Below are 19,552 nucleotides of genomic sequence, written 5' to 3'. Positions count from 1 at the left end.
AACTGTCAGCTATAAATTGTAAAGCACAAATCAGCAAAAAGTGTAACTGCATTATCATGACACTAAGCTAGTTTGCATTTAAGATGGAATTTTAATTCTGTATGTTTTATAGGATTATACAGTCTGTGTATGTATTTGGCTTACACATATATCCATGTACTGTAACAATTATTAAATGATGTCTTAAGTCCCAGTAAAAATACAGAAGAAAATAGTGGTGGTAAGAGCTAAAACTGACCCTGAGGAGCCAGGATAGGGATTTGTAAAAAGATATGACTGTTCCCAAGACCTCCAACTTTGAAAAGAGGAATTAATAGTTATAAAGGATGTGTGACAGCAGAATTTCTCAAACATTTGGCACATTATTTGTCCCAAACCACAAAATGATGTGTAAGCACTTCAGGAAAAATCTCAGGAGTAAAAAAAACGGTTCCTACTTGCTAAAAAAAAAGGATCTTACAATTTGTCACCTTGGAAAGATTCCATTTCATTTTTTTGTGAAATTTGTTTTTAAGTGTGAAGTGCGGAAATTTCCTTCACACTCCACAGTGCATACACTTCACCTCATATTCACAAAATAATTCACAGGAGGATATATGCCATATATTAAACAACCAATGAGCATGGTGAAAGGGTTTAGAACATTTTCTCATTATAGTTTTATTTATTTTGTATTTGTTTAAAAATAGAGTTTCTTTTACAATAAAAGAATGAGAGCCCTGCTGATACTCATGCTATGCTTTTACTTGTCACCATGCAAGACTTGGTTCTGTTATTTAACTACTGCCATAACCCAAATTTAATAATTGTGTAGAACCATGTAGCATGCATTTTCTTGTTAAAGTTTTGGACCACATCAAGATATTCTATACTATTTACTTTAATCTGACTTTTAAAATTTCATTATTTATATTCTACTTTATTATGCAGATTTATTCCTGTAAGACAAGTCATATTTTAAAGTACATGAATTATTAAAAAATAAGTGAACAGAGAATACATAGATACACTCATAACTTAATAAAATCAATGGCGACTGTGTCAATATGATGCTAGTTTCCTAAAATTTTAAATTATCTAGAATATTGATCTCTTCAACTTCTCCATTCTTAGTGTACTAATCATTTATTCCACATTTTAGCACTCTATTGTATAAAGTATTCTTTCAGTGGGAAATTCTTTATCCCCCTTCATTTTATGCTATGCATAGTGTCTAGAAGACTAGGAAACAAAAAACAATTACTCAGTAATTCTTTTGATTGTCTGATATGATTAATGTAGTGATATTCAGTGGAACCCCTATGGTATCATTCTTCTTCAAAGATTAGTTTTCATGAGGCGGAGCTTGAAGATGGCAACCGAACAGACGGACTTGTTCTGACTCCGGTCCCAGAACAGGAAAAAGCAGTGTCTGAGTCACTCAGGGAAAGTTGATTGGCAGCTGACGGACAGCGGAAATCTAAAGGAAGGAGAAGAAACACCACATAACCAGACATCCTGAAAAGAGAGGCCATGGGGAGACAAAGAAATAGCCGGCACATGAAAGAAAAGCAGGCATCACCAGAAAAGGAAGTAAAGGAGTCAGAGGCAAGCAGCCTACCAGAGCAAGGATTCAGAATAATGATCATAGGATGGCTAAAAAGAATGGAAGAGAAATTTGACAATAACCAAGAAGAAATGAGGAAGAACCATGAGGAATTGAAGTTAGAACCAAGAGGAACTGAAGAAGAACCAAGAAGAAATGAAAAATGACATCACTACCATGAAGAACTCAATAGAAAGCATCAAGAGTAGACTAGATGAAACAGAGGACCGCATCAGTGAGCTAGAAGACAAGATGGAAAATAATACCCAATTAGAGCAGCTTCTAAAAAAAAGATTAAAAAGCAGGAGGATAGCCTACGGGAGCTTTGGGACAATACAAAACAAAATAATATTCGAATAATAGGGGTTCCAGAAGGAAAGGAAACTGAGGTAGACATGGAAAAAGTATTTCAAGAAATAATGACAGAAAACTTTCCCGAGATAGAGAAGAAAAAACCCACACAAATCCAAGATGCTCGCAGAGTCCCAAGCAAAATAAATCCCAGAAGACAGACGCCAAGGCAGATTATAATTAAATTGGCAAACAACAACGACAAAGTAAGAATCTTAAAAGCAGCCAGAGAGAGACAGAAAGTGACATACAAAGGAACCCCCATCAGACTAGCAATTGATTTCTCAACAGAAACATATCAGGCCAGAAGGGAATGGGATGAAATATACAAAGTCATGCAAAGGAAGGGTGTGAATCCAAAAATACTGTACCCAGCAAAGCTATCAATCAAAATTGAAGGGGAAATCAGGAGCTTCACAGACAAAAAAAGACTGAAGGAATTTATCTCCACCAAACCAGCAATGCAAGAAATGCTAAAGGGTCTACTGTAAAAATAAAGAAATGGGAAGTGAAGAAGGAACACCGGTATTGAATAAAAATGGCGTCAAATGAGTACCTATCAATAATAACCTTAAATGTAAATGGATTAAATGCTCCAATCAAAAGACATAGGGTGTCAGAGTGGATAAGAAAACAAGACCCATACATCTGTTGTCTACAAGAAACCCACTTCAGAAAAAAAGATGCACACAGACTGAGGGTGAAGGGATGGAAAAATGTTTTCCAGGCAAATGGAAATGAAAAAATAGCTGGGGTAGCAATACTTATATCTGACAAATTAGATCTCAGAGTGAAGGACATAACAAGAGATAATGAAGGCCACTTCATAATACTAAAAGGAACAATCCAACAAGAAGAAATAACCCTGGCAAATATATATGCACTCAATACAGGAGCACCCAAATACATAAAAAAAAACTGCTGGAGGACATTAAGGGAGAGATTAATAGCAATACAATCATAGTAGGAGATTTTAATACCCCACTGTCACCCTTCGACAAATCATCAAAACAAAAAATCAGCAAAGAAATATCAATCCTAAATGACTCACTAGACCAGATGGAATTAATTGACATCTTCAGAACATTCCACCCCAAAGCCACAGAATATACATTCTTCTCAAGTGCACATGGGACATTCTCAAAGATAGACCACATTTTGGGACATAGGCAAAGTCTCTTCAAATTCAAGAAGATAGAAATCATATCAAGCATCTTCTCAGATCATAATGCTATAAAACTGGAAATTAACTACAATAAAAATAATCCAAAAAAATCAAACACATGGAGACTAAACAGCATGCTATTAAACGAGGACTGGATTACCAAAGAAATCAAGGAAGAAATTAAAAACATCCTGGAAACAAATGATAATGAAAACACAACAATCCAAAATCTATGGGACACAGCAAAAGCAGTTTTGAGAGGGAAGTTCATATCCTTACAAGCCTATTGCAAAAAACTAGAAAAAAGGCTAACAAGTGATCTAACTCTACAACTCAAAGAGTTAGAAAAACAGCAACAAGAAAAGCCCAGTGTAAGCAGAAGGAAGGAAATAACAAAAATCAGAGCACAGATAAATGACATAGAGACCAAAGAAACAATACATAAGATCAACAAAATCAAGAGCTGGTTCTTTGAAAGGATAAACAAGATAGATGGACCTCTAGCCAGGCTAACCAAGAAACAAAGAGAAATTAAAAAATCAGAAATGAAAGAGGTGAAATAACAACAGACCCCACCGAAATTCAATGGATTATTACAAAATACTATGAACAACTCTATTCCAACAAACTGAACAACCTGGAGGAAATGGAGATATTCCTAGAAAAATACAAACTTCTAAAACTCAATCAGGAAGAATCTAAAAATCTCAATAGACCAGTGACTTGGGAAGAAATTGAAACTGTCATCAAAAAGCTTCCAGCAAACAAAAGCCCAGGGCCAGATGGCTTCACAGGAGAGTTTTACCAAACATTCAAGGAAGAACTAAAACCTCTCCTCCTCAGACTATGCCAAAAAATACAAGAGGAAGGAACACTTCCAAACTCCTTCTATGAAGCCAGCATCACCCTAATACCAAAACCAGATAAAGACAACTCAATGAAAGAGAATTACAGGCCAATATCTCTCATGAACATAGATGCCAAAATCCTCAACAAAATTCTAGCAAATCTACTCCAGAAGAACATCACAAAGATCATACACCATGACCAAGTAGGATTTATTCCAGGAATGCAAGGATGGTACAATATCCACAAAGCAATAAACGTGATACATCACATAAACAAATTGAAAGATAAAAATCATATAGTCATATCAATTGATGTAGAAAAAGCATTTGATAAAATCCAACACCCTTTCCTGATAAAAACTCTTAACAAGGTGAGAGTACAAGGATCATACCTCAACATAATAAAAGCTATATATGATAAACCCACAGCCAGCATTTTACTCAATGGGCAAAAACTAAAACCATTCCCTCTATGAACAGGAAAAAGACAGGGATGCCCACTCTTGCCACTCCTGTTTGACATATCGATAATACTGGAAGTACAAGCCATTGCAATTAGACAAGAGGAGGAAATAAAAGGCATCCAAATTGGAAAAGAAGAAGTAAAGTTATCCTTATTTGCAGATGACATGATATTGTACATAAAAAACCCAAAAGACTCCATTAAAAAACTAATTGATTTAAAAAATGAATTTGGCAATGTAGCAGGATACAAAATTAATGCCAAGAAATCCATGGCATTCCTATACAACAACAGTGAAACTACAGAAACAGAGGCTAAAAAAGCAATTCCATTTACCATCGCACCAAAAAAATTAAGATACCTAGGAATAAATTTAACTAAGGAAGTAAAGGACCTATTTGCGGAAAACTACACAACACTGAAAAAAGAGATAGAGGAAGATGTAAACAGATGGAAGAACATACCATGATCATGGATTGGTAGAATCAACATCATCAAAATGTCCATACTTCCTAAAGCAATCTACAGGTTCAATGTACTCCCCATTAAAATACCAATGGCATATTTCACTGACCTAGAAAGAACTCTCCAAAAGTTCATTTGGAACAATAAAAGACCCCGAATAGCCACAGCAATCCTGAGAAAGAAGAGTAAAGTAGGAGGGATCTCAATACCAGACTTCAAACTATATTACAAAGCCACTGTTCTCAAAACAGCCTGGTACTGGCACAAGAACAGACATATAGATCAATGGAATAGAATCGAGAACCCAGATATCAACCCAAATCAATATGCTCAATTAATATTTGACAAAGGAGGCACGAATATACAATGGAGTCAAGACAGTTTCTTCAATAAATGGTGTTGGGAAAATTGGACAGACACATGCAAAAGAATGAAACTAGATCACCAACTTACACCATTCACAAAAATAAACTCAAAATGGATACAGGACTTAAACATCAGACGGGAAACCATAAAAATGCTAAAAGCATCCACAGGCAGCAAAATCTCAGACATATGCCAAAAGAACTTCTTCACTGATACTGCCCCTAGAGCAATGGAAGCTAAAGAGAAAATAAACAAATGGGACTACATCAAAATAAAAAGCTTTTTTATGGCAAAAGAAACCATCAACAAAACAACAAGAAAGCCCACGGTGTGGGAGAACATATTTGCAAATAATACCACTGATAAAGGTTTAATCTCCAACATTTACAGATAGCTTATACAACTAAATAAAAGGAAGATGAATGATCAAATTAAAAAATGGGCAATGGACCTAAATATAATATTTTCAAAAGAAGACAGAAGGAAAGCCAAAAGGCACATAAAAACATGCTCAAAGTCACTAATTATCTGAGAGGTGCAAATCAAAACAACAATGCGGTACCATCTCACTCCTGTCAGAATGGCCAACATCAGCAAATCAACAAATGACAAGTGTTGGCGAGGTTGTGAAGAAAAAGGAACCCTCGTGCACTGCTGGTGGGAATGCAGACTGGTGCAACCACTGTGGAGAACAGTATGGAGTTTCCTCAAAAAACTGAAAATGGAACTCCCATTTGACCCAGTAATCCCACTTCTAGGAATATATCCCAAGAAACTAGAAACACCAATCAGAAAGGATATATGCACCCCTATGTTCATAGCAGCACAATCTACAATAGCCAGAATTTGGAAACAGCCTAGGTGCCCATCAGCAGATGATTGGATCCAAAAACTATGCTACATCTACACAATGGAATACTATGCTGCCATAAAAAAGAAGGAATTCTCATCATTTGCAGCAACCTGGATGGAATTGGAGAACATCATGCTGAGTGAAATAAGCCAATCAATGAAAGAGAAACACCACATGACCTCACTCATTTGTGGATGATAAAGAACATTATAAATTGATGAACCAAGAGACAGATATAGAGACAGTAAAGCAACAGACAGACTGTCAAATTACAGTGGGGAGGGGAGGAAGATCTGGGGGAGATAATAGATCAACCGAAGGACTTGTGTACATGCATATAAGTACAACCAATGGACATAAAACTCTGGGGAGGGAGGGTATGTATGGGAGGGAGGGAGGGGGGCAAAAAAAATCAATAAAATATATTTTTTAAAAAAAGATTAGTTTTCATAATACTCTTCTTCCACCCATGCATTTCTCTGCTTTTCTTACACAGGAGATATCACAGCAAGTGTAGTGTTATTTCTACATTTTACCCTTCTTCATTGATTTATGCCAGCATATTAAATATACAAACACATTTTACACACACATATAAATGAAAACTATTGTAGAAGCATTCAATATATTTGTTTTAGTATTATTTTGTTTATTAAGTTCTCTACCCAACATAAAAAGAGTAAGAATGAAGGCCATTTTGAATTGATGAATAATGTTAACAAATTATGTATGTGACTAGCATAGCTGAATTTAAAAAGCATTTAAGGTCTGAGTAAATTAATTACCTGGGAAAAACCCTCCTTCTTTGGAGTTTTTAAAACTCATCAGTTTGGAGGAAAAGCAAAATCAAATAATGTGTTCTGTGTTTTTAATTTTCTCTTACTGAGTTTGAACTTATCCTTGGACTTCACTGACTTTCAGGAATTATTGACCTTGTAGGTGTTCTGGAACAATCATTGTTGAAGGGTCATACAAGTGTAATCAATAATTAATGTCGTTTTCTAATATTTTTTTAAATCGAATTTATTTAAACAATACAACAAAAATTAATCTACAATATAGTTGCTGTTGTTTTCTACTACTTGTGCCCAACGTTCAGGAAGCATTTTAATTCCTCTGTTGTAAAATTCTTGTGATTTTGATGCAAAAAATTCGGTCAATGCATTTTTGAGGCATTCTTCATTATTAAATTTTTTTCCAAGAAGAAAGTTTTGCAAAGAATGAAACAAATGGTAATCGGAAGGGGCAATATCAGGAGAATATGCAGGTTGAGGGAGAACTTCCCATTCCAACTGGCACAGTTTTTCAGCAGTGATTCTTGCAGTATGCGGTCATGCGTTATCGTGGTGAAGAATTACGCCCTTCCGATTAATCAGCACGGGTTCTTTTTCTCTTAAAGCTTGGGCTAACCTTTCCAATTGGGCACTATACACTGCACTTGTAATGGTTTGGGTAGATGGTAAAAGTTCATAATGAAGAATTCCTTAAAATTCCACCAAACACACAACATCACTTTTTTCGCATGCAAGTCAGGTTTTGGAGTGGGCTGCGGAGCCTCATTTTTGTCCAACCATTGAGGCCGCCTTTTCAAATTAACATACAGCACCCATTGTTCATCTCCGGTAACAATGTGCTCTAAAAACGGCAAACGGTTTTGATGAGAGAGGAGCGAACTGCAAATTGTGACTCTTTGATTACGGTTGTTGTCGGTCAACTCATGAGGAACCCATTTTCCAAACTTTTGGACTTTGCCAAGTGCACGCAATTGATTGGAAATTGTTTTCTGTGAACAATTTAAAGTTGTCGCAAGCTCTTGGGTAATTTGAGGATTTTGCACCAAAAGAGCTTGAAGAGCTTCTTGATCAAAATTGGACACACGGCCTCGACCACTCTTGTCATCTAACGAAAAATTTTCCTCGCGAAATTTCTCAAACCAACGCTGGCATTTTCTGGCGCTAACTGCATCTTGACCAAGAGCACTACAGATGTTTTTTTCAGCCTCACTTGCTTTTCTTCCTAATTGGAACTCGTAAAGCATGCAGTGCCGAATATGCTCTTCATCCGCCATCTTCTTAGCCCTAGTTTTGCAACAAAAACCAAACCAAACACAAACTTTTTCAAGCAAAACTTGTTAATTGCACTTCACACGTTCTGTAGATACCACGTGTTTGAAGGTTATGTCAATACAAGTCAACGCCAAGCAAGATTTTAAACGAATGTTTAAAAACGACATTAATTATTACTAGGCCCAATACATATAGATACCCTTGTGCTTAGGCTTTAAAAAAATGTTTAAGGGAAAGCATCTTTCTAGGCATTTTTCCTAAAGAATCTATTGCACTACCCTTTGTCAAATGTGTGATTGAAGCAAATAACATTTCTATACAACATATCATGTGTGTGCAATGTTATCCCCTGCAGCAGTGGCCATTGTAACCTACAGTGGTGAAACCGCCTTATCCTCTGTTGGTCCAACCAACTGACCATGGAGGAGTTCAGCCAAACAGAACCTAGAAAAGCCCCGCTTTCTCTCTGGCTGCACACGGAGCTGTATGCAGCACATATTAAAATTTGGTGTCTAACTATAAAATTATGGAATTTGCAATAAAATAATAAGTTAGTAAATGCACAGTAATAAAATAGCCAAGTGATGGCCTTAATAAAATGTTCATAAGTGGGAAAACACTATGTATGTAAATTTTTATTTAAGTTATTCAAAACACACAGTAATCACATGTGTATGTATACACACACAGTTCATTTCGGAAGTATGCAGTTTTCCTCATTTGTGATTATTCTTTAGATTCCAACTAGCTCTAAATCTGTTTCTGGTAACAAAAGATGTATAGTTAATTTGCTTTTAGATTTTTTTTTTTTAGCATCAAAACATATTTGACTTTGACTTTCAAGTAAAATCTGTGTGTGTGGTGTGTGTGTGTGTGTATATATATATATATGGCTAATATGTAAAGTGTCCCCTGGGGAGTTCGACTGGGAAACTGGGAATTCAATGGCTCACTATGATGTGCACTAACACCCAGTGGACAGTGAGGAATAAAGGAAGGCCCCAGCCAGTAGCCGGAAGACCCCGACAAGCCTGGTCACCAGCCAGGCCTAGGGACCCTTCCCATGCATGAATTCTGTGCAACAGGCCTCTAGCTGAATATAAACGGGAAGAAGTGGATGTCATATCAGTTTACTGCCTGATAATGAAACACAAAAAAAGCCTCTGTAATATTTAAGCTACATAAAAAATTTTGCTTTGACGGCATCGGAATGTCCCATGACATCATCTATATTTCATAACATTAGGATTTTTCAATGAAAATAAGGAGGTGACAAACATATCTTCACTTTTAATAATTACTGTTTCAAAATTAAGAAAGGGGTCAGCAATTAGTAAAATGAAGATGTTTTTAGTACACACTATTTGTTCATAAAAAGGTCTAGCAATGAGTTGCCATATTCTAAGAGATATATATCATCCTCTATCATTGTAGATTAATTTGAAATAATATTTCTAAGCTACAGCTTCTCTATATTTAAAATCTTGTCCACCAGAGCCTGGCTGTTGCTGATGAGATAACAAATATTATGTGTCTATAAATGCATCTATAGGCATTAAACAGAATGAAAAAAAAAGCTCTTTACTGTGTATCAATTATTTGATATAATTAGGCTAAATTTCCCCAAAATTTTAGAGAAGTGTGGTTCCATGTGAATGCAACATTTAATGTGTCAAAAGGTAAGAAATAATTTATGACTGTCACCAAAAAGTATGAAAGTTACTGAAGAATAAATAGTTCAAAAGCTAAAGAGTATTTTGCTCTGGAAGAGTACACTTCTTGTTTGTGTTTTAAGGAAGAAAAAAAAACTATCATTCAGTAATACCGTAACTGAATAAACAAACTTTAAAAAGCGAGATACATTAAAAGAAGTCTTGTTGCCATGTACTTTTTATAAGTAATTCAACTACTGAAAACTGTGTTCCTGTAAAGAATGCAGTAAGCAGAGTTTTGTGTGTCTGCAGTTTGAGTCTATTCTCTGCTAACCTTTCTTTGAAAAGACATGCCAGACATTATTTTCAGACAATTGTTCTCTTCAGAGAAACACTAAGAACAAATAAGCATTTGCACTTGCAGTGTGAAGAACATTTTAATGGCTTTAGACATAATTTTGCTTTGCTAGCTGCAAGGCTAACAAAAATTACTAAAGAAAAACAATCCAAAACTGTGGTAAAAAGATATTTAGATTTATCACTGAACTTCGTCTACTATTTCTCAGACCTTTTCTTTCACCAGCTGATAATAAATGTCATGTATCCTTCAGAGTCATGTCACAAAAGAAAAAGTATCTCTTCATTGAGCTGCAAGGTTCTTTATCTTTTCAAAATTGACAGCCATTCCAAATAAAAGGTCAAAGTTCTAAGATAGTAATCCCTCACAGATGGAAAAAAAAAATTCCTAAAACTTGGATGTTCTCTTATAATAACAAATTATCATAATACATATAATCAAGATAGATCATATATTTTCTTCTAATCAGTAAAATTAACAATTACATATGTTAGGTAATATTAATTCATCTATTAAGCATATGTTAAAAATGTACTAAGTAGCTCAGTCTTAGTTTTACTATTCGAGGCTAGCTATTCTTAAGAAACAATTTTGTAATTGATAAGATAAACATACATACAGAGAATAATACTGTCTGAAGTGGAATGTCATTAAATCCTTACTTGGGGACATATTCCACATGGGGACACTGTTATTATGCAATGATATAAAATAAATGCTCTAAGTTGAGCTATTCTTGGTTCCAATATTTTTTTATCTCTTGCCTGATTCAGACCTTTGCAAATAGACTTTATCTCTATGAACCTCCGTTTTCTAATCTATAAAATCAATATTATTATTATCATTTATTCATATAAATTCCCTGAGAGATGCAGTATAGTTTATGTCCCTGCAGAAAAACGTCCTTTCCCCTCCTTTTTTTTCTTCCTCCCCCTCCTTCCCTTTCTTTATTCCACTTCCTTCCCTCCCTCTCTTTGGGAAAACAGAAATCTGGAGTAGTATATCTATAATCATTTCTACTTAGGCTAAATATCTTAGAAAGAATTCTTCAATTCCTGTTGTGTGCCAATTTTTAAATGGATGTCTATACTTCATGCCTCTGTTCTCTCATTTCCTATCTGTAATCAAACACCCCGACCCCAAACCATTAGTGCTCCAAAATCAAGGAGATTTCCCAAACAGGAAAACCAAAGTCTTCATTCATTGGGTAGGTATTTGCTTCTAACTAAAAGACTTCTAGAAAGCCTGATGCACACCCAAGTAGATAGCCTCTCACAAGTGGATTTGTCCACCAAACGACATACACCAAAATCAAAGGTTAAAGGAAGATGTTGATGGATGTGTATTTATTTTGTGGTCACTCACTGAACCATGCTCTTGTAGAAAATTGAAGGATAAGATTGAAGAAAAATGGTGATGCCAGGCATCCTTATTTGATCCCAGAATATTTCCAATGTTTAAGCTTTAAGAATTATGTTAGCTATTGGATCCAGATAGTTATTGGTTATCGGTTTAAGAAATGCTCTTTTAATTCCTAGTTAGTTCAGATTTCTTTTGATCTTTTATAAATCATATACATGGTAAATTTTATGGAATCTATTGATCAGATCAAATGTTTTTATCCATTAATTTATAAATGTGGTGGAATACATTCAGGGCTTTCTAATGTTAATCTATTCTTGAGCCTGTGGATTAATTTAAATTATTCATGAAGATATGTTTTATGTCCTGCCAGATTTTGATTGTTAATACAGTATTTGTTTCAACTTTCTACATCTATGTTAGTGAATAAGAGAACCATGTAATTTTTTTTTGAAAGACCTCACCTGTTTTGGTATCACGTATTTAGTGGCTTTAGGAGATAAACTTAGAATAGTTTTCCCCTTTTTACTTACTTGAAAAAAGCTTTTTATAGAAACAATGCTTATCTTAAAAGTATAGAATAATTTACTGTGAAAACATTTAATCCTTTTTATTTTAAAGATCAACATTTTTAGAAATTGAAGCAAAATTTACATAATATAATTTAACATTTCAACCATTTTTAAGTGTACAGTTCCATAGTATCAAGTACATTCAAAATGGTATGCAAATATTAATATCCATCTTCAGAACTTTTTTCATCTTTCCCAACTGAAACTCTGGACCCATTGAACACTAACTGAAGATTACATTGTTAAATACTGACTTTCTATTGGTTTTAAGCAGGAGAGCCCTGCTGGGAATAAAGGAACCATGAAGAAAAATAATGGAGAAAATTTTATTTGTACAGTGTTAAGAAAATCACCAGATTTCAGGTTTCTTCTGCAAGTAAGTGTTGTTGTTTTTTTTAACCTCAATTGTAGAAACCATTGTAAAACCCTGGGTAAGTAAGGATTCCCCTAAAAGCAACATTTCCTTGCCTCATTCTCCTCTCCCCCCTCCCCCCCCGCCCAAGCCTTCTATATGATACTAGAGGCCAGTGCACAAAATTCGTGCACTTGACAGGTTCCTCAGCCTGGCCTGTGCCCTCTTGCAGTCCAGGAGCCCTGGGGGGATGTCTGATTGATGGCTAAGGGGGACTAAGCTACCAGTTGTATATCCTTAGCATTGCCATGGAGACAAGAGAGGATCCCACCACTGCCACTGAGCTCACCTGCTCTAAGCTGGGCCTCTAGCTGAGCAGCACTCCCCTATGGGAGCACACTGAGCACCAGGGGGCAGCTCCTGCATTTAGTGGCTGCCCCCTGGTGGTCAGTGCACATCATAGTGACTATTAGGTCATTTCACCATTTGATCATTTGCATTTCTGCCTTTTATTAGATAGGATATGCTGTAGATGTGGCCCCCTAGAACCATAAGAAATGCAAAATAACTATGCATGGTGTCCGTGCAGGGAGATAAAAGAAAGAGCTCCCCATGATGGCTTCCTCTTCCTTCTTTGCAGTCCCGGCTCCTGTCAGGCGCTCTCCTCAGATTCCCGGGAACTTGGGTCCAGCTGCCCCGCCCCTTGGTGGCTTCCTGCAGCCCCCGCTCAATTCTGCTCTCCCTGGTTGCCCACCTATCAGGAGGCTTCCGCTGTGCCCTGTTTTGGGCAGCAGCGCAGTCCCAGGACAAGCTGTGGGGGTGCGGGGAGCAGCTCCAGTAAAGTTTAGTAAATCCCAGGTCAGCACCAGGATTCAGTTGCAGGGCCGCAGGGGAGTCTGCCTGGGCAGGATGAAATGGCGGTAGATCCGGAGTCCTGCCCTGTGGCCCCACAGCAGCCTGGCCCACCCTGTGAAAGGTTGTGATGTGATGGCATCCCAGATAATTTGCATACTCCTCTATTATATATATATATATATATATATATATATATATATATATATATACACACACACACACATATATATATACACACACATATATATATACACACACACACTGCCAAAGTGGTCAGTACATACAGTTTATAATTTGGAAATTAACTTGAGTTAGGAATAAAATATAGTAATATTCTTCTTGACCTGATTTAGAGCATTAAGATTCTACCCACTTCTTATGAATTCTAAATATAGATTTCTTTTGAAAGATGTTCTCCCAAAGTCTGAGGCACAACTCTCTCCCAATATGGAAATTGCTATCAGACATTATGACAGAAATCTTGAACCAGGAAAGGAGTTATTAATCTTGAACCAGCTACAATGAGAATATTTTTTTTCTAGCCAGTATGCAGCCTGATTACTTTGACACCCAAAAGGCAATCACTCAGTGTTGGGAACTTAAATCTTATAAGCAATCATATCAATCATACCAAGTCTCCAAAATTATAATTGATGTCTTCTCAAACTAGCTTCATCTTTTCTTTGCCTTTATATAGCTACTGGACTTATAATGCTAGACACTTTGTAGGGTTGCAGTGAGGGACTGGAGCCAGCAGTTTGCTGTGCATATGTTGACAGTGAAATGCAGCCCTGTCCATTCTCAGCTTCGGAGAAAGAGTCTTAGCTCAGATATGTGTGGTAGATATAGGAATGTATTGGGGAACTTCAGAGCTTTTATTAAAATATCTTCCTAATATATCTTCACCATGTTAACAAAATACAAATTGGTAGTTTCAGAATAGTCATGGAGATATAAAGTATAGTATAGAGAGTAGAGTCAATGATATTGTAATAATTATGCATGGTGTCAGATGGGTACTAGGTTTATTGGGAAGATCACTTAATAAGTTGTATAATGCCTAATCACTGGGTTTTATACATGAAAGTAATACAATATTGTATGCCAACTCTTATTGAAAAATAAAATTTTATTTTAAATTATTTAAAATTTTAAAATAATAATGAAATGAAATATCCTGTTTGAAGTGAATTTTCAGAAAATTGGAAAAATCTGCATCTGAATATTAGTATAGAATACATTCCAAAGACAAAATGATACTAGTATTAGCCATCTGTACCATCATTAGTGAAAGTGCTTTGAAAAGCACACACTTTGTTTATGGTTAAAAAAAAACAACAAAAAAAAACAAACAAACACGTTTTATGTAAAGATCAAGATAAAAAATATTTGGACCTTTACAGATATATGGTTCTCTTATAACTACTCAAGTCTGTTATTGCAGTAAAAAAAAAAAAAAAAAGAGCCATAAAAATATGTCAATGAATGGGCAAGGTTGGGTTTTAACAATACTTTATTTACAAAGTGAACGGAGGATCAAATTTAGCCCCAGAACCATAGTTTGCCCTCCTCTGCTTTAGCATGAGCTTTACACTCATGTCTTCCCCTACCTCTATGTGGAAGCAAATTAATAACTCACATATGTCTGTTAACTTCCAAACTTCCTAACACCCCTACCATGTTGACAATTTGAGTTTGATTTAATTATCTTTGAGCAAAATTATGTTTGAGAGCTATCTGATTCAAGTGACTTATTTCAAAGTGAATTTTTTTTTTTATGTCTAAGTGGTTAGACTTTAGGAGATTGATTCTGTCTTGATCTTTAATCTTAGATTATTTATTTATTTGAGTTTTGCCTCAAATATATTCACAAGGCAAAACATTATTGTAGAAGGCTCTGGTCATCCTGGCACATTGCTCCACCTGCATCTTGAAGATATGTGGTAGATATAGGAATGTATTGGGGAACATCATTGCAGAGTGTCTTTTTTGGGTGACAGATGAGCATTTGTTTTTCTTTCTTTTTTACTGAATTTAGTTAGTGACCTTGGCTAATAAAGTGACATCAGATACAGATGTACAATTCCATGGCTCATCATTTATATATTGTATTGTGTGTTCGCCACCCAGAGTAAAATTTCTTTCCATTACTTTCATACCCTCTTGTACCTCCCATCCCTGCCTTTTTCCTCTGGTAATCCCCATACTGTTAACTGTCTCTATAAGATTTTTTCTGCTTTTCTTTCCTGCTTAATCCCCTTATTTTTTCACCTAATCCAAAAAAATATAGGCATTGTTATATAACGTGTCCACAATGAGTACAATGGCACTGGCAGTGTTTTAAAATTTTTAATCTGAACATGGATATTAAATCCAGATTACTCATCATGTAATTACATGAGGTCATGGTTCCTAAAAAGTGTGCCTGGTGTCCCTGGCATGCTGCAATTAACTCACAGGGTGTCAAGGAATATGTTAAATTTTCAAAAAAAAAAAGTGATAATATCAGTCTATTTATCTATTTCTAACTCTATATTCCTGACTTGATCTTTTGAACCCTTTACACCAGTTTTAATTAAGCTCAGTAAAAGTTCTCCTTATTTCTCTAATTATGGGTTTTCTGTTATACATTTATTTTTCTAATTATAGAGTTTCTATTGCTGAGACATTAATTATTCCAAAGCTATATACAATATCTCTTAATATTTTTCTCTTCATTTACATCTCTTCTTTTTTTGTTTTTTATTAAATAAGTCATTGAGCTACTCCTCTAGACCACTTAAATTATTTGTATAATAACTAGTGACCTGGTGCATGGACTCATGCACATTGAAAGGAAATTAATTAGAAGAAATATTTTAATATTTCTATTCACCCTTTCTCTATAATAGAAGTGTCAGGGAAGAAAGAAAATTAGTAAAATGTACATGCAAATAATATATAAATTGATGAATAAATAAACAAAAACAACATGATATAACAACAAAAACATTATATAAAAACCACAAAAACATGATATAAAAACAACAAAAACATTAATTAAAAACAACAGTGAGAAAAACAATGACTGATAAATTGATTAAATTTATTGTAATATCTGCCTGAATATGACATTAAGAGTAAAAACACTTCAGAGTTGTTGACTAATTTCTCTTGTGATGAAGTATTTACAACTTTAACTTTAATGTTATGTGCTCTTCAAACTCAAGAGAAAGCAACATATAACTGACCATGTCTGAACACGGGATTAGGTAGGAATATTCCTATTCTGTCTAAAGTTTGTCCTTGTGATTTAATAATATGCATCACAAATACTGGCATCACAGGAAACTGTCTTTGAATTCATTTTAATGGGAGGTCAGTGTCAGACAGGGACAAACCAATTCTTGGAATCAGAACAACCTCTCCTTCCACAGATCCTATTAATACTTCAGCTTTGAGAAACACACATGTGCAATTGATGCCATCAAGGGTTTTATATGTATCATGTATGCTTGAGTCAACATTTATTTTTAAATTACCAGTGCGCATCATATGTAACGACTGTCATAAATCGAATGGTTGGACAGATGGACAGTTGGTCTCTTAGCCTTTTATATATAGAGAGACTAGAGGCCCAGTGCACAAAATTTGTGCATGGGGTGTGTCCTCAGCCCGGCCTGCACCCTCTCCAATCTGGGAGCCCTTGAGGGACCACTTGCTCCTTACCGCTCGCCTGCCTGCCTGCCTAATTGCCCCTAACCACTTCTGCCTTACAGCCTGATCGTCCCCTAACTCTCCCCTGCTGTCCTGACTGATGCCTAACTGTTCCCCTGATGGCCTTATCACTCCTAACTGCTCTCCCCTGCTGGCCCAATTGTCCCCAACTGTCCTCCCCTGCTGGCCTAGTCACACCCACTGCCCTCTCCTGCCAGCCTGGTCACCCCTAACTTCCCTTCCCTGCAGGCCTGGTCACACCCAACTAACCTCCCCTGTTGGCCTGATCACCCACAACTGCCCTCCTCTGCCAACCATCTTGTGGTGGCCATCTTGTGGCAGCCATCTTGTGACAATGTCATGCAAGGGTGTCATGTGATGCCACCTATCCTTTTATTATATAGGATACTGCCTAGCTCTTATTATATTTATTTCAACAAGCACCTTTGTTTGGGAATTTGAGAACAACCTTTTCCAGAGTCTAATCTTCAGTTCCTTCTAGAGCCAGAACTTCTGTATTAAGGCAGAATTCCTGGTCAAGGTGAGAAATAAATCTTTTGGAAGTAATACTCTGAAATGACATAATCCAATCCACCTATCCTTTTTCAAATAGTCCTCATGAATTGCCATTTAAATTCCATCATTGTCTTGTTTCATACATAGGTAGCATCTCATTGTGAATACCTTCTTATTGAATCTTATCCTTGTCTCTAACTATGATTTTTTAATACCACCTAATAAACTTCATTTTTGTCATTCAAATACATTTTCAAGAATATTAAGAGTCTCGAGTTCTAGTTGGTAGCAAAACATAAACCCTCTAGTTCTTCAGTACCAGTGGCTGCCATGGAAGTCATTTGATTTCTCCTGGCACATCTGAGCCACTTACCCACCTCACACTCTACAGTCATAAGCCACAGTCATGGTGAAGCTCACAAAGGGGTAAAAATCGAGGTGATCCCAAGAAAATGGCTCCTCCTCAAAAGGAGGTAGAAGAAGATAGTTAAGATGAGGAAATATCAGATGAAAAAGATGAAAGCAGTGAGAAGAGGTTATTATTCCTCAGGAAAAAAAAAAGGCAAGAAGGCTACCACAACTCCAGGAAAGAAGGTGATGGTTTCCCCAACAAGAAAAGATTGCAGTTGATGCCAAAACTGGTTTGGCTTGGTGGACTGAGTGTTGGGCACAGGTTTGATTCCAATCAAGGGCATGTACCTTGGTTGCAGGAAAATCCCCAGTGGGGGGTGTGCAGGAAGCAGCTAATCAATGTTTCTCTCTCATCGATGTTTCTAACTCTCTCTCTCTCTCTCTTTCTTTCTGTAAAATATCAACTAAAATATATATATTAAAAAAAAAGAAAAAAAGATTGCAGTTGCCACACCAGGCAAGAAATCAGTTGTCACACCTGACTAAAAAGTAGTGGCTATGCCAACCCTGGCAAAAAGTCAGCAGTTATACCAGCCAAAGCATTAGCCACACCTGAAAAGAAGGGAGGCATACCAGGCAAAGCATTGGCAGCAACCCGTGGTAAGAAAGGAGCAGCCACCCCAGTCAAGGTAGCAAAGAACAGCAAGAATGCCAAGAAAGAAGATAGTGATAAGGAAGATGTTGATGACAGTGAAGAGGAGAATGCTGGGAAGGATGAGAATGAAGATGAGAATAAACTTGAGCCAGTAGTGATGAAAGCTACTGCTGCTGCTCCTGCCTCATGATAAAGATGAGGATGAAGATAAAGATGAAGATGAGGATGATGAAGAAGATGACGCTGAAGAACCTATGGAGATTGCACCAGCCACATGCAAGAAAGTTCCCATAAAAGCTATTTCAGTGAAGGTCAAGAGCACAACTGAGGATGAGGAGGAAGAAGAGGAGGATAAAGATGAGGACAATGAAGATGAGGAGGAAGATGATGATGAGGAAGAGGAGGAGGAGGAAGAGTCTGTCAGAGAAACACATGGAAAATGAAAGAAGGAAATGGCCAAACAGAAAGCTGCTCCTGAGGCCAAGAAACAGAAGCCACAGAGCCAACGATGGCTTTCAATCTCTTCGTTGGAAACTTGAACTTCAGCAAGTCTGCTCCTGAATTGAAAATGGGTATCAGTGATGTTTTTGCTAAAAATGAGCTTGCTATTGTGGATGTCAGAATTGGTCTGTCCAGGAAGTTTGGCTATGTGGATTTCAAATCTGCTGAGGACTTGGAAAAAGCCTTAGAGCTCATCGGTTTAAAAAGTCTTTGGCAATGAAATTAAATAAGAAAATCCAAAAGGAAAAGACAGTAAAAAGATGAAGATGCAAGAACACTTTTGGCAAAAATCTGCCTTATAAAGTTATTCAGCACAAATTAAAAGAAGTGTTTGAAGATGCTATGGAGATTAGGTTAGTCAGCAAGAATGGAAAGAGTAAAGGGATTGCTTATATTGAATTTAAGACAGAAGCTGATACAGAGAAAACCATGGAAGCAAAGCAGGAAACAGAAATAGATGGGCGATCTATTCATCTGTAATATACTGGAGATAAAGGTCAAAATTAAAACCATGGAGCAG

At 36.3% G+C, this 19,552-nt stretch overlaps 1 pseudogene; it reads left to right on the top strand.

Annotated features, from left to right (window-relative positions):
- Positions 1-18,017: 18,017 nt before the first annotated feature.
- LOC118729694 lies at positions 18,018-19,497 on the top strand (annotated as a pseudogene).
- Positions 19,498-19,552: the final 55 nt, after the last annotated feature.

Source organism: Pipistrellus kuhlii, unplaced genomic scaffold (assembly GCF_014108245.1).
Source record: "Pipistrellus kuhlii isolate mPipKuh1 unplaced genomic scaffold, mPipKuh1.p scaffold_m20_p_3, whole genome shotgun sequence".
NCBI lineage: Eukaryota > Metazoa > Chordata > Mammalia > Chiroptera > Vespertilionidae > Pipistrellus > Pipistrellus kuhlii.
This window is presented reverse-complemented; position numbering and strand designations above follow the sequence as displayed.